General features: G+C 36.3%; 1 protein-coding gene across 8 annotated transcripts in view; it reads right to left on the bottom strand.

Annotated features, from left to right (window-relative positions):
- LOC5580263 (histone-lysine N-methyltransferase setd3) overlaps positions 1 to 9,899 on the bottom strand; it is a 477,985-nt gene extending 468,086 nt beyond the window's left edge. The window contains exon 1 of one of the 8 annotated variants that reach the window (XM_021854751.1): positions 9,428 to 9,899. The gene's annotated coding sequence lies outside the window, so the exon portion shown is untranslated. The other 7 variants (XM_021854752.1, XM_021854754.1, XM_021854753.1 and 4 more) reach the window with 7 other exon arrangements.
- Between the last annotated feature and the right edge of the window lie 2,461 nt (positions 9,900 to 12,360).

Below are 12,360 nucleotides of genomic sequence, written 5' to 3'. Positions count from 1 at the left end.
TCTATCGCCATAGAAGAACTAATTTTTCTCGCCAAAGAAAATAGAAATTCATCTTGCAACTTATCGCCTCAAATAACCGTTCAACAACAACCTTTAACAGTACCTATTCCAACCTTTGATGGAAGATATGAAAATTGTCCTAAATTTAAAGCAATTTTCGAAGATCTCATGGAGAAATCTCCGGATTCAGATGCTATAAAACTATATCATTTAAATAAAGCTTTACTTGGATCTGCTGCTCATGTTCTTGATGCAGAAATTATGAGCCAAGGTAATTATAATCAAGCCTGGGATATTCTAACGGAATGTTTTGAAAACCAACGAGTAGTCGTCGAAATTCACATACAAGGACTACTTACGCTAAAGAAAATATCATCAGAATCGTACAAGGATCTTCGATTGTTGATTGACGAAACCTCACGTCATGTAGAAAGTTTACGATACATCAAGCAAGAATTAACCGAATTACAGAAATATCCGAACACATAATCGTTTACCTAATAGTAAATGCTCTGGATAAAGCAACACGAAGAGCTTGGGAGTCAATTCCAAAGAAAGGTGTGCTACCAAAATATAAACGAACAATAGAATTTCTCAAATCCCGTTGTCATTTTTTAGAGAATTATGAAATATCCACCAATTGTTCAAACTGAATAAAGCTCCAATTCATTGAAACCTCAAAATAGCTTTGCAGCAGCAAAAAAGTTTTCAAGCCAGATCACCTGTGATTTATACAATGGAAACCACGCAAACTATCAGTGTTCAAGCATCCTTGCTTTATCTACTACGGAAAAAATTGAGAAAGTTCGAGCAACTCAAGTCTGCTTCAACTGTTTACGAAAAGGACATCTTTTAAGAGAATGCCCATCAGACAAAAAATGCCGCAAATGTGATAAACGTCATCACACTATCTTCCATATGAACGATAATGATAAAGCCAAGAAAGATGTAAACTCCAATGTTTCGGTTCACAAGCAATACAGGTCTTGTTCTCCAGAATCTGAATATGATCGCAATGATACAGAATCTGATTCAGTATCCACAACTTGTTCTTGTAGTTATGCTCGAACAACAAAAACCGTTTTGCTATTCACTGCCAGGGTACATATCTTCGACAAGAACAATGGACCGATGCACGAGTTCACTATTTTGACATTTGAGCGGTGCCAAATTCACTAGTTGTCATGGTCACTTAAATAACACGGCACCGCTCAAACGTCAAATAATGAACTCGTGCATCGGTCCATAAGCCTCACTCCTGTCGTGTTTTGTTGGACAGAGGCTCACAAGTTAACTTTATAAGCAAATCAATGGCAAATCGTCTTGGAATCCAAAAGAAACGCACTCATGTTCCAATCACTGAAATAAATGCAGTTAAAAGCTTTGCACGTGAAATAGTTGATGTAAAAATTCGTTTCCGTACTAGTAACTATGAAGCAATTTTTAGAATGCTTAGTATCAGAAAATGTGACTGGAATAATTCCAACATCAAAAATTTCAACGAAGAATTGGAAAATTCCCAATGAAATCCAACTAGCAGATCCTGAATTCCATACACCCGATAAGGTAGACATGCTGAATGGAGCAGAACTGTTCTTCGGTCTTCTGAAACCTGAATTCATGAAGCTTTCCGAGAATCTTCCACAACTGCGCGATACCCATTTGGGATGGGTGGTAGCTGGAGTAATACATAAACCAACCAACATTACACTGGAGAATGGGACGTGTTTCTGCAGTATACCCAGGAAAGGATGGATTAGTCAGAGTCTCTGATGTTTTCAGCAATGGAACTACATTATGTCGACCTTTCACCAAAGTATCAATGGATCAATGCACGAGTTCATTATTTGACGTCCATACTTCCTTTTGAAGAACATAAACCATTTCTTGGGCCGAGGTAGTATGTTCCTGCTTATTGCATCGTAGTACCCGACTACGTTTATTGTAGCAACCAGCTGTCCTAGTAGTCCAGAAACAACGGATCTAACATCCAAGTTTGCTATGAATACTGCTCTAATTTGTACTAAAGGTCATTGTTATTCAAACCACTAAAGCGAATACATCCAAAGTTAAGACAAATTCAAAATGCCTCATTCAATTCATCTCCGCTATTGAACAGACAAATACGCGTATTTCGACGTCAACTATAAGGCCGTCTTCAGTGTCGTGTACTAGACTCGACTTCGGTATTTTTTTGATAAATGGCACCTTCTAGAATTGTTGTCTATTTTTTCACGCATTCTCTCTCGAGTTACACTCGGAATTCCACCTAAGAATTTACATATTTTCAGCAATCACTTAAGGAGTTCTTTCTTTTGTTCTTTGTAAAATTCGTCCAGCTTTTTATTTTAGAAATCTTTTTTTTTTTTTTTTTTCTTTGCAATGTTGGAGAAATCTCCTGAAGAATTCCTGGAGTAATCTCTGTAGGTTTTTTTGGACAACGTTCTGATAAAGTTCTCGAGGGTTGCCAAGGAAATCCCTACAGGAATTTATTGAGTAGTTCAAGAGGTAGTTCTTGGAGAAATCATTGGAGACAGTCCCGGTACGATCCCTGAAAGAATTTCTGGGGGTATCCCAGGAGGAATGTTTGATATAATCCACTGACGAACTTCTTGGAGTCTTTGAGAAACGTTAAAAGGAATCTCTGGAGAAAATCATGAAAAAAATTCCGGAGAAATTCCAGGTGGAATTTTGAGAGGAATCTCTTGACAAACTTCTGGAGGAGTAAGGACTGTTCATTTAAGAAAGTGGACCCCTAAATATTAGCATTTTGGTGTAAAAATTCCATAAAAACAAATAAAATTTTGTTTCAGTGTGATCTCAAGTGTTTATTTTGACAGCAGACAAAAGTTGACATAAAAAAAATATAAATTCTAAACGATGGGTCGAATTGACATGGCGACTCTCAATTTTTTTCTGCACAAATGGTGTACAGAAAAATTGCCGTTCCGAGATTTGGCTTAAATCGCGAAGTTTCCAAATTGAATTTTTTCAACGTTGTGGCCAAAACAGATATTCATGACGACGTACGATACATCCCAACAGAAAAATTTGGGAAAAATGATTTGGTATGGCAAGCAATTTGCTCCTGCGGTATGAAAGTACTACATATTTCACGACGGGTTCAATCAACGGCGAAAATTACAGAACTAAATGCATTAAAAAATGACTTCTGCCCATCTACTGAAAGCATACCATGCCTCCATTGTTTTTGCCAGACCTAGCATCGGCTCACTATGCTTCAGCTACTTTGGAGAATTTGTAGAAAAATGATCGAATCCATCAAATTGCTCAGAACTACGCCTCATTGAAACATATTGGGCAATAATCAAACGGCATCTTAAGAAGGATGGAAGAGAAGCAAGCTCCATCGATTTTTTCAAGAAAATGTGGTCAGCAGTTCAAAAAGCAGTTCGAAAAGTTCCGAAAAAAGTTGTGCAGAATTTTATGGGAGGTATCAAGAGAAAAGTAAGAGCATTCTGAATTTGTTCGAAAATAAACAGTTTACTGTAAAAAACACGTGTCCACTTTCTTAAATGAACAGTCCTTATCATTTTTATAGGAGCCTATGAAGATAATTCAATTGTTTATAAAATACATTGAAGCTAAGTATGCTGTTCCGCTAAAGAAAAGTAAAAATTTCTCCTCAAGAAATGGTCAAGAAATTTCCTAAAGTGAGCTCCATTTGAAATGACATTTCTTTTCAACTGCGTACTTCGATCAAAGAAAAATAATTTTCTTGAGCATTTCTTGCAAGAAATTTCCCACGCATCGAGATAGGCGATTACTTTTCTGTTGAAATGCATACTTCGCTTAAAGGTGGAACTTCTGCAGAGATTCGGTATATAACTCCTGTAGAAATTTCATCAATAATTTTTCTTCTTCTTCTACTTCTTGGCATAACGTCCTCACTAGGACAAAGCCTGCTTCTCAGCTTAGTGTTCTTATGAGCACTTCCATAGTTATTAATTGAGAGCTTTTTTGCCAAAGTTGCCATTTTCGCATTCGTATATCGTGTGGCAGTTGCCGAGAGAAGTCAAAGGAAATTTCCATTACGAAAAGATCCTGGACCGACCGGGAATCGAACCCAGACACCTTCAGCATGGCATTGCTTTGTACCCAGTGAACCACGTATCGTATAAGAATGTGCATCCAAAATCACATATTCATGCGTCCAAAATCAGAATCACACAAGATGCCATATTAAGCGTTATCAATGTCAATACAAGTTGTATATAAATCCCCAATACGATTCATAAACGACAATCTGTGTTGACAACAAAACATGTCGTAAATAGTGCAACGTAGAATCGCGTTATGTTATATAAACTGACAGATCATATATCAATCCAGAAAGCATCGTATGAAATCGCAATAACTTAGCAAAAATTGCCATCCAAATTTGGCATCTGCTGACGATGGGCCTCAAAGAACAACAAAGTATGTGTCGCTGTACATGAACCATGTATTAATATTGGCAAATAATCACTAACGGATATGCAACCCTTGCACACTGTAGCCGTCGCTGAAAAAACGTGATCGAAATTGTTTTGACCTTGAAAACATGATTTTAGTACTATAGTGTCTTCGGGAAAGTTTTTCCATAAAATAATCGCTATTTTATGAAAGTGTCAGTTTGGTGATTAATCCACCTATAAGTGAGAACGAAATTTTATTTTTCGTATTTATGAATTTAAAAATAAACTTTATTCGGGAAAGTTGTAGGTAATATTAGAAGAAACAACTTTGCTGAAGACACCGTATGCATATTTTTTGATTTTCATGTACATTTGTGGAGTTTTTTGTGGAACACCCCTAAAAATCACTTTTTTCATCATAACTTGGTTGGATGATTTTGTACAATTTTCAATTGTTCTAGTGTTATTTGTTACTTGCAAAAACACATAACTTTCTCCAAAAGAGCATATTTTTATCTCTCATACTTTTCGAGTTATTGAAGGTTTTATATAAAATTTTGCACCTTTTTGACACTAAAAATCATTTGGACGCGCACATTTCCGCAGTCTGAAACATGTTCATCCAATGGTTTGAAACTAATACTATGAAATGCAGAGAAAGCCGTTTTTAGCCTGCTTTAGCCTGATGGTCAAAAGAAAGTCTGAAAAAATGTTTACTTACATGCAGATATAATTTACACTTATTCACTACCCCCTATATTGGCTTAACTTGAATATCTGGCATCACTATATCGAATTTTATGCAATCAAATCAACAATGACATCAATCAACAACAGATCGGAATAATCTGTTCAGACAGGTTTACCGCAGACAAACAGACTAAATATCATACACTCTTTTCATCGTTCACTTTTCTAACGATTGTGGATTGTTTCTTCATAATTGTGTAAATATGTTTTAATGCGAGAAAAAAATGTTTAATTGCTTTTTGGTTTATATGAGTGGCACCCAATATCAGCATCCGTACTAGCTTTGGCTGAGTTTAAATTGATATTTCGAATATTTAAGTTGTCATTACGATTAATCGATATTTTGAATCGATGTTTGGAGCATCTAGTATCGAATGAATTGATTTTCTTAATTCGAGTTTTTGATTCGATTTATTTTGTAGAAATCGATAAATGTTTCTTAATGAATTGATGGGAGAGAAACCAAATTTTCAATTAGTGAATTTGTTGTATCGAATATGAAAACTGATTTTATTGAAAGATGTTGGTGCCGACTGCTAATTCATTTGATCCCATCCCAAACTTCATAAATTTCAATTCAAATATATAGATGCAAAGGATTCGATTAAATCGATAAATAGATTCGACAGTTCAAATGTGAATCGATTCAGTAACATCGATGCTATGAAGAAATTTGCTCAACGCTTTGTACACTGAATCGTTATACGAGGATGTGAGGTAATTGTTGTTGTTGTTGTTTGAGAGGGACTTTAACCTGAAGGTCATTCGTCCCTTTAATACTAGTGAGGTAATTTCTTTCTTGGTCTCTATTGGACAGTTGACCGAAGAGGCTCAAGAGGATGTAACAAGGATATTAAGAATTGCAGGGAGGATCTCCAGAATTGATACTGACTAAGAATTATTACACTGTTTGTTGGCGACATCAAATCCTGTGATTACATCTATTAGAGCATTCCCGAGAAAAAAAATGTTTCCTTATCAGGATGGGAAAATCTTTTGGTTAAAAAAGATAACGAACAAACCAGTGATAGCGGAGCTAAAAATAATGATGATAATCTTAAACATTAATATTTACTGATTTATGGATTGCATATGAATTTTAAAGGAAAAAAATAAATGTTTCATAGTTATATTATACATTTTAGTTTTTGCTGCGAGCTCCGAAAAATTCTCAAGAAAGTACTGAGACTTCCTGCAGAAAAAATACCAATAAGTGTTTTTCTGCAAAAAATAAACAGCTAACGTTGGAAAGGTGAACGACGAAAAGTGTGTTGGATATGTTGTCTGTTTGTCTGTGATAAACTTGTCTGAATAGATTATTCCGACCTTTTGTTGATTGATTATATTGTTGACTTTATTGCATAAAATTCGATACAGTGATGCCAGATATTCAAGTTAAGCCAATATAGGGTGTAGTGAATAAGTGTAAATTATATCTGCATGTAAGTAAACATTTTTTCAGACTATCTTTTGACCGTCAGGCTAAAGCAGGCTAAAAACGGCTTTCTCTGCATTTCATAGTATTAGTTTTAAACCATTGGATGAACATGTTTCAGACTGCGGAAATGTGCGCGTCCAAATGATTTTTAGTGTCAAAAAGGTGCAAAATTTTATATAAAACCTTCAATAACTCGAAAAGTATGAGAGATAAAAATATGCTCTTTTGGAGAAAGTTATGTGTTTTTGCAAGTAACAAATAACACTAGAACAATTGAAAATTGTACAAAATCATCCAACCAAGTTATGATGAAAAAAGTGATTTTTAGGGGTGTTCCACAAAAAACTCCACAAATGTACATGAAAATCAAAAAATATGCATACGGTGTCTTCAGCAAAGTTGTTTCTTCTAATATTACCTACAACTTTCCCGAATAAAGTTTATTTTTAAATTCATAAATACGAAAAATAAAATTTCGTTCTCACTTATAGGTGGATTAATCACCAAACTGACACTTTCATAAAATAGCGATTATTTTATGGAAAAACTTTCCCGAAGACACTATAGTACTAAAATCATGTTTTCAAGGTCAAAACAATTTCGATCACGTTTTTTCAGAGACGGCTACAGTGTGCCTTGGTGGTACAGTGGTAAGGTGCCTGATTCTTGATCCAGAGGTCTCGCGTTCGAGACTCGCTGGAAACTTTTTTTTTTCATCCAAATTTTGTGGCATCGTATATCTGATCGCAGAAAGTCCGAAAAAGTCGTGCCAAGTACGCATATAGCCTCCACTTTGGTAGGTATATAGCCTTTTCGTGCATTCTATACGATTGAATTGATTCATATAGAATGATGTATAACAAAAGTTATACCAACCAAAATGTTGACTGGGTAGCCGCGGACTCTAACCACTCGGCTAAGGAAGGCCCTTATTCTATCCAATAATTCTACCAGCACTTATTCATCGAACTCTCCCGATGATTTTCTAAGGATTTTGTTCAGTAATTCCTTCAGGAATGCTTACATGGACGTCTTCGGGAATTATTCCAATGATTTCTTCAAAGTGTTAGTTTGATTTATTTTTCTGGTGTGATCTCTAGAGCAATAACTAGGAATCCTTATCTAGTGAAATTCCTAGTTGAATCTCACCAGAGCTTCAGGGTGGAATCCCTGTAAAATTCCTGCTAGAATCCATAGAGGAATTCTAAGTGAGCTTTCAGGAGAATTGTTGATGGAATCACCAGCGCAATTTATTGCTGAATTTATGGAGAAGCTTTCAGAGAGATCTCTGAAAAAAAATCTGTTTAATAAACTTTGGGGAAATTCTTGGAAGAATGCCTAGATGTATTCCTGAAGTAATTCTTGGCAAAACTTCAAAATAAATGTTCACCACTTGCCAGTTATGTCACTAGGGGATTTTTAAAGGTATTCTTGGAGGATTTTTTGAAGGAAACCCTGGCAGAATTCCTGGGTAAAACCTTGAAAGCACTTCTGGAAGAATCTTCAAGGAGACTGTTGAAAGAATCTCTATAGAAATCTCTGGTAAATAATAAATCATCGAGCTGCATGGAATACCTATAGGTAGTACTAAATTAGGGTTCCATTTACTCTCTAGTAAAGCTGCATACAAAATGGTGGAATATCTAGCGATGGAGTATCTGGAAGATACTCTAGAATTTATGTTCCGGCAGAGTTTCTGGAAAATTTAATGGAAAAAATCTTGAAGAAATGCCTGAAGGAATTAATGAAGAAATATAGATGACTCGCTAAGGAAATTCCTGGCTAATTCCCTGAAGGGGTTCCTAATGAAATTCCTGAAAAATTCGAACAGAGAGATTACTGGCTCAATCTGTAAAGTGATTTCTGGAGGAATTTCTGAAGAATATTTTCGGAAATCTCTGATGAAACTAAAAGAAATTCTTCTATTCCTGGAGTAACCTCTGAAAGTATCCTTGGTGATATTCCTGGAAAAAACCTTGAAGAAATTCCTGGTAGAAATATCGTTGGAGATATTCGGAAAGGAATTACAGATATATCCCTAGATTGCAGATATATCCCTAGATTGCAGATATATCCCAATTCCCAGTAAAATTCCTTGAAAAGTTTCTGGAGAAATGCTTGAAGAAACTGAAGAATTACTGGAAACATCCCTTGGATAATTTGTGGAAAAGCACTGGATTAACACTTTAACCTAAGTTTTGGAGTAATACCTGGAGGAATGTCTGGAAGTATCCTTGAAGGAATAATTGCAGGAATTCCAGGACGAATACCGGAAGAATTCTGAATTAGTTTTACTCTTTGCTTATGAAATTTCTTATAAGAGTACTGATAAAAAAAAAAACGTAAAAATTTCATTTCGATTCCTTGCAATATCCCTTTAATTTGAAAAGAGAGAGCAAAATTAAGATTTAGAATATTTTCAAGTACATATAAAAATCATCTACAACTTTGTTGAAGACAAATTGAAAAAGTAAAAATATTTCTCCTAAAAGTGAGATAAAAAGTGGGATTAAAAACAGAAATGATACTTACTCAAAAAGACTCTTTATATCTTGAACAACTTCTCCGAAGACAGCATAGGTACCTCTAAAACCAACTTTTCGGGGTTTTGTTTTCGATCACGAAATTAGATCTTGACAAACAGTGTGCAATGCTAAAAATAGAAACACGTGATACGACGAATGCGACAAAATTTCCATAGAAAGACAATACATTTTGCTCAGAATGGTAACAAGTGTTGCTCACACACGCTTCACTTATCACTTCTAAACTATTATTTTTATATTTAAAACAAGTTAGATGTCTTTTTTAACAATCGCACCGTCGAACGAATTCCTCACGGTTCACAATTTCATCCCACCCACGCAATAAAAAGACGACACCCAATGCTCTTATCCGACTGATTTAGGAATCCTTGTACGTAAAATAAATTACCCTCCCGTCACGAAAACCGATTAATGAGCACCGGATACTTTAAGAGCCGCCCCGTTTGTATACGATTACGATTATAATGTCGTAAATTTTCCCCACAAATTCCTTCAGCGCGAGCAGATTGCGAATGGAAAATAAACACCGGTCGACCACACGAATTGCTCGAAGATCACACACTTGAATCAGCTGAACTACGATTGCTTCGCGGCGATGTCCACTCCCGCTATTTGGGTACGGAAATATAATCACTCCCGGATGGTTCTCGCACGATCCGATACAACCGGAGGAATCTGAAATCTGCTGGACGGAGGAAAAACCAACAACAAACACTCGCAAACACTTTGAATGGAACTGTCAAAATCACCGGCTGCCTCCCGGCCCGGTTTACGGTTTGTTTGTGAATGGTTTGGAAAGTGAAATCGCGTGTAGGGGTGTTCAATGCGAATATGAAACATAAATTCTGGCCAAACATTAGAAAAGGGCTCTTTGCTAATGGTACTGCCCGACCAACCAGCTTTCATAATTCTTTATAGATCTTTGACCAACGATGGCGATCGCTAACGGTTCAAAACGAATCTATATCGATCGCTATCGAAAATCACTGACTGGTTGACCGGGTGTGCATTGCGCAATTGGGTCCTAAAGTGTTTGATAAAATCTTGTTTTTATTCAACAACACGAAAGAGCATGTTACTTCAACTACTTTAGCAATTTTTCCCGCTCAAATAACGGCTATATCATGTTAAAACATTAATTTTAAAATTGGGTCTATAAATGAACCTTGACACTTGAGATCATGTTTGACGTTCGCTTAGTCGACAAAAACACCACAGGGGTTTTAGTTTTAACACTGGGGTTGTTCCTATCTGACATTTCGGAAGGGACACGGAAAACAAAATTCACCCAAAATTCGAGTTTAAGCCAAGGCGCCAAGGGGTGTGACAAAATCTAAAATAAACACAGGGGGTGGGAAACTCGGCCCACTTGAAATTGTGCCGACTGTGCGAGAGTGAGCGAACGAAATGATGAGTCACATTTGTCTGGTTGCACTGCAAAACCTGGCAACTGTGATCGTTTCATGATGGATTGTTTTTGTTTATTTTTGAAACACCGAAACCATCAACTGCAATCTAAACAGCATCAAAGTTAAGTTTTTACTCGACGGAAGCCGCAATTACAATTTCTTCACATATTGTTGGTAAGTTTTAAGTATAATAATTGTGTCTTCAACACAATTATATTCAATTCATACAATGTTGCAGTTCAATGGCATGGGAATCGAGTGGATTATTATCGCTGCCCGGATAAAAAATACAATACAAAAACAATATAACGTATTGAAACAGTACCATTTAATATATTGGAAATACAATACAGTATATTGTAAAATGACAATACAATTACAGTACAATATATTGTTTTGAACAGTTCACTGTATGGTATATGAGGTTTTTGCAATATAATGTATGGGTGGTTAAGTATCGTAACAATACAAATATAGATATTTTCTCATACAAACATTTTGAAAATACAATACGATATATTGTTCATGTATTGTCTTGATAAGCAATTCGTGTATTGTTGTACAATACAAAAATAATTCAACAAACTGTATCATGGTTGCATTCGTCGTTATAGCTAATGTCAAGTGACTTCTAAAAAACTACTTTTTTTTACTCTTTGAATATTTTCCACCCAACATTTCTTGCTTTTTGAACTTGTCTTGTTTATTTCTTTCAGCAAAGCTACATAGATAAAAGCATCAGTTGTTTTAAGCGAAAATAGGAATTTGACAAAAATTGTGAGGTATAAAACAAATTAAAAACAATACAATGTTTTGTTACAATATATTATATTGTTTTTGAATTGTAAATCCAAACATGAATAATATTGCTTCGACATTCAATTACAATTATCAGGTATCAGAAGGCCGGCTCCAAAGGCACGTTCCCCACCAGTTGGGAGATTTGTGCCATCGCCATATTTGAGCCTATTTCATCATCTACCCGATGGGAGAGGAAAGGGAAGGGAAAGATGGGAGGAAATAGGAGTGGGGTCCCTTGAAGAGGGAAGATCGCATAAGCGAAATGAGAGCATGTAGCTCCATACCACAATGGTTTCGAACAGCGCCCTTAAAAGGGCACTGCAAAACGCATGAGCGTAAAGAGAGCCTATAGCTCATTACCACAGCGGGTTAAGAATAACAGGATGTCCTGAAGATTCAGGCTTCTGTATTCAGTTTCACTTAATAAGTGTTTACCAAGTAATTGGAATCGCATTTGCGCAAAAACTGGACAGTTACATATCAGGTGATACGAAGTTCCATAATCGGAGTCACAACTATCACACACAAATGAGTCAGCACGCTGAATATTTGCCATGTGATAGTTGAGTCGGCCTGTCAACGCTCTGACCAAGAGACTGCAATTCTGCTTTGACAGATTTGTTAAATACTTCGCCACCTTTGGAGATGGCTCAGTAATATACAATTTTGTTTGACGACACGACTCCAAACTATTCCAATATTGCTTGTGCTGAGTTGCCGCCCAAGAGTTTATCTGAAGCTTCACCCAGCACTTCGAAATTGGAATAGCCGGCTCAGGGCCAATGAAGTCATGCGATGCTCCATCGCGAGCTAGCTCATCAGCCAATTCATTTCCAGCGATGGAAGAATGGCCAGGTACCCATACAAGGTTTACAGAGTTGACTGAATTCAGTTCCTCAATTTGAGTTCGACATGCGATAACAAGCTTCGACCTTGAGTTGGCCGAAGCGAGAGCTTTTATAGCAGCCTGACTATCTGAACAGAAGTATATGACTTTA

The sequence above is a fragment of the Aedes aegypti genome, chromosome 3 (assembly GCF_002204515.2).
Source record: "Aedes aegypti strain LVP_AGWG chromosome 3, AaegL5.0 Primary Assembly, whole genome shotgun sequence".
NCBI lineage: Eukaryota > Metazoa > Arthropoda > Insecta > Diptera > Culicidae > Aedes > Aedes aegypti.
Note: the sequence above shows the minus strand (reverse complement) of the source record. Positions and strands in the feature narration are given on the sequence as shown.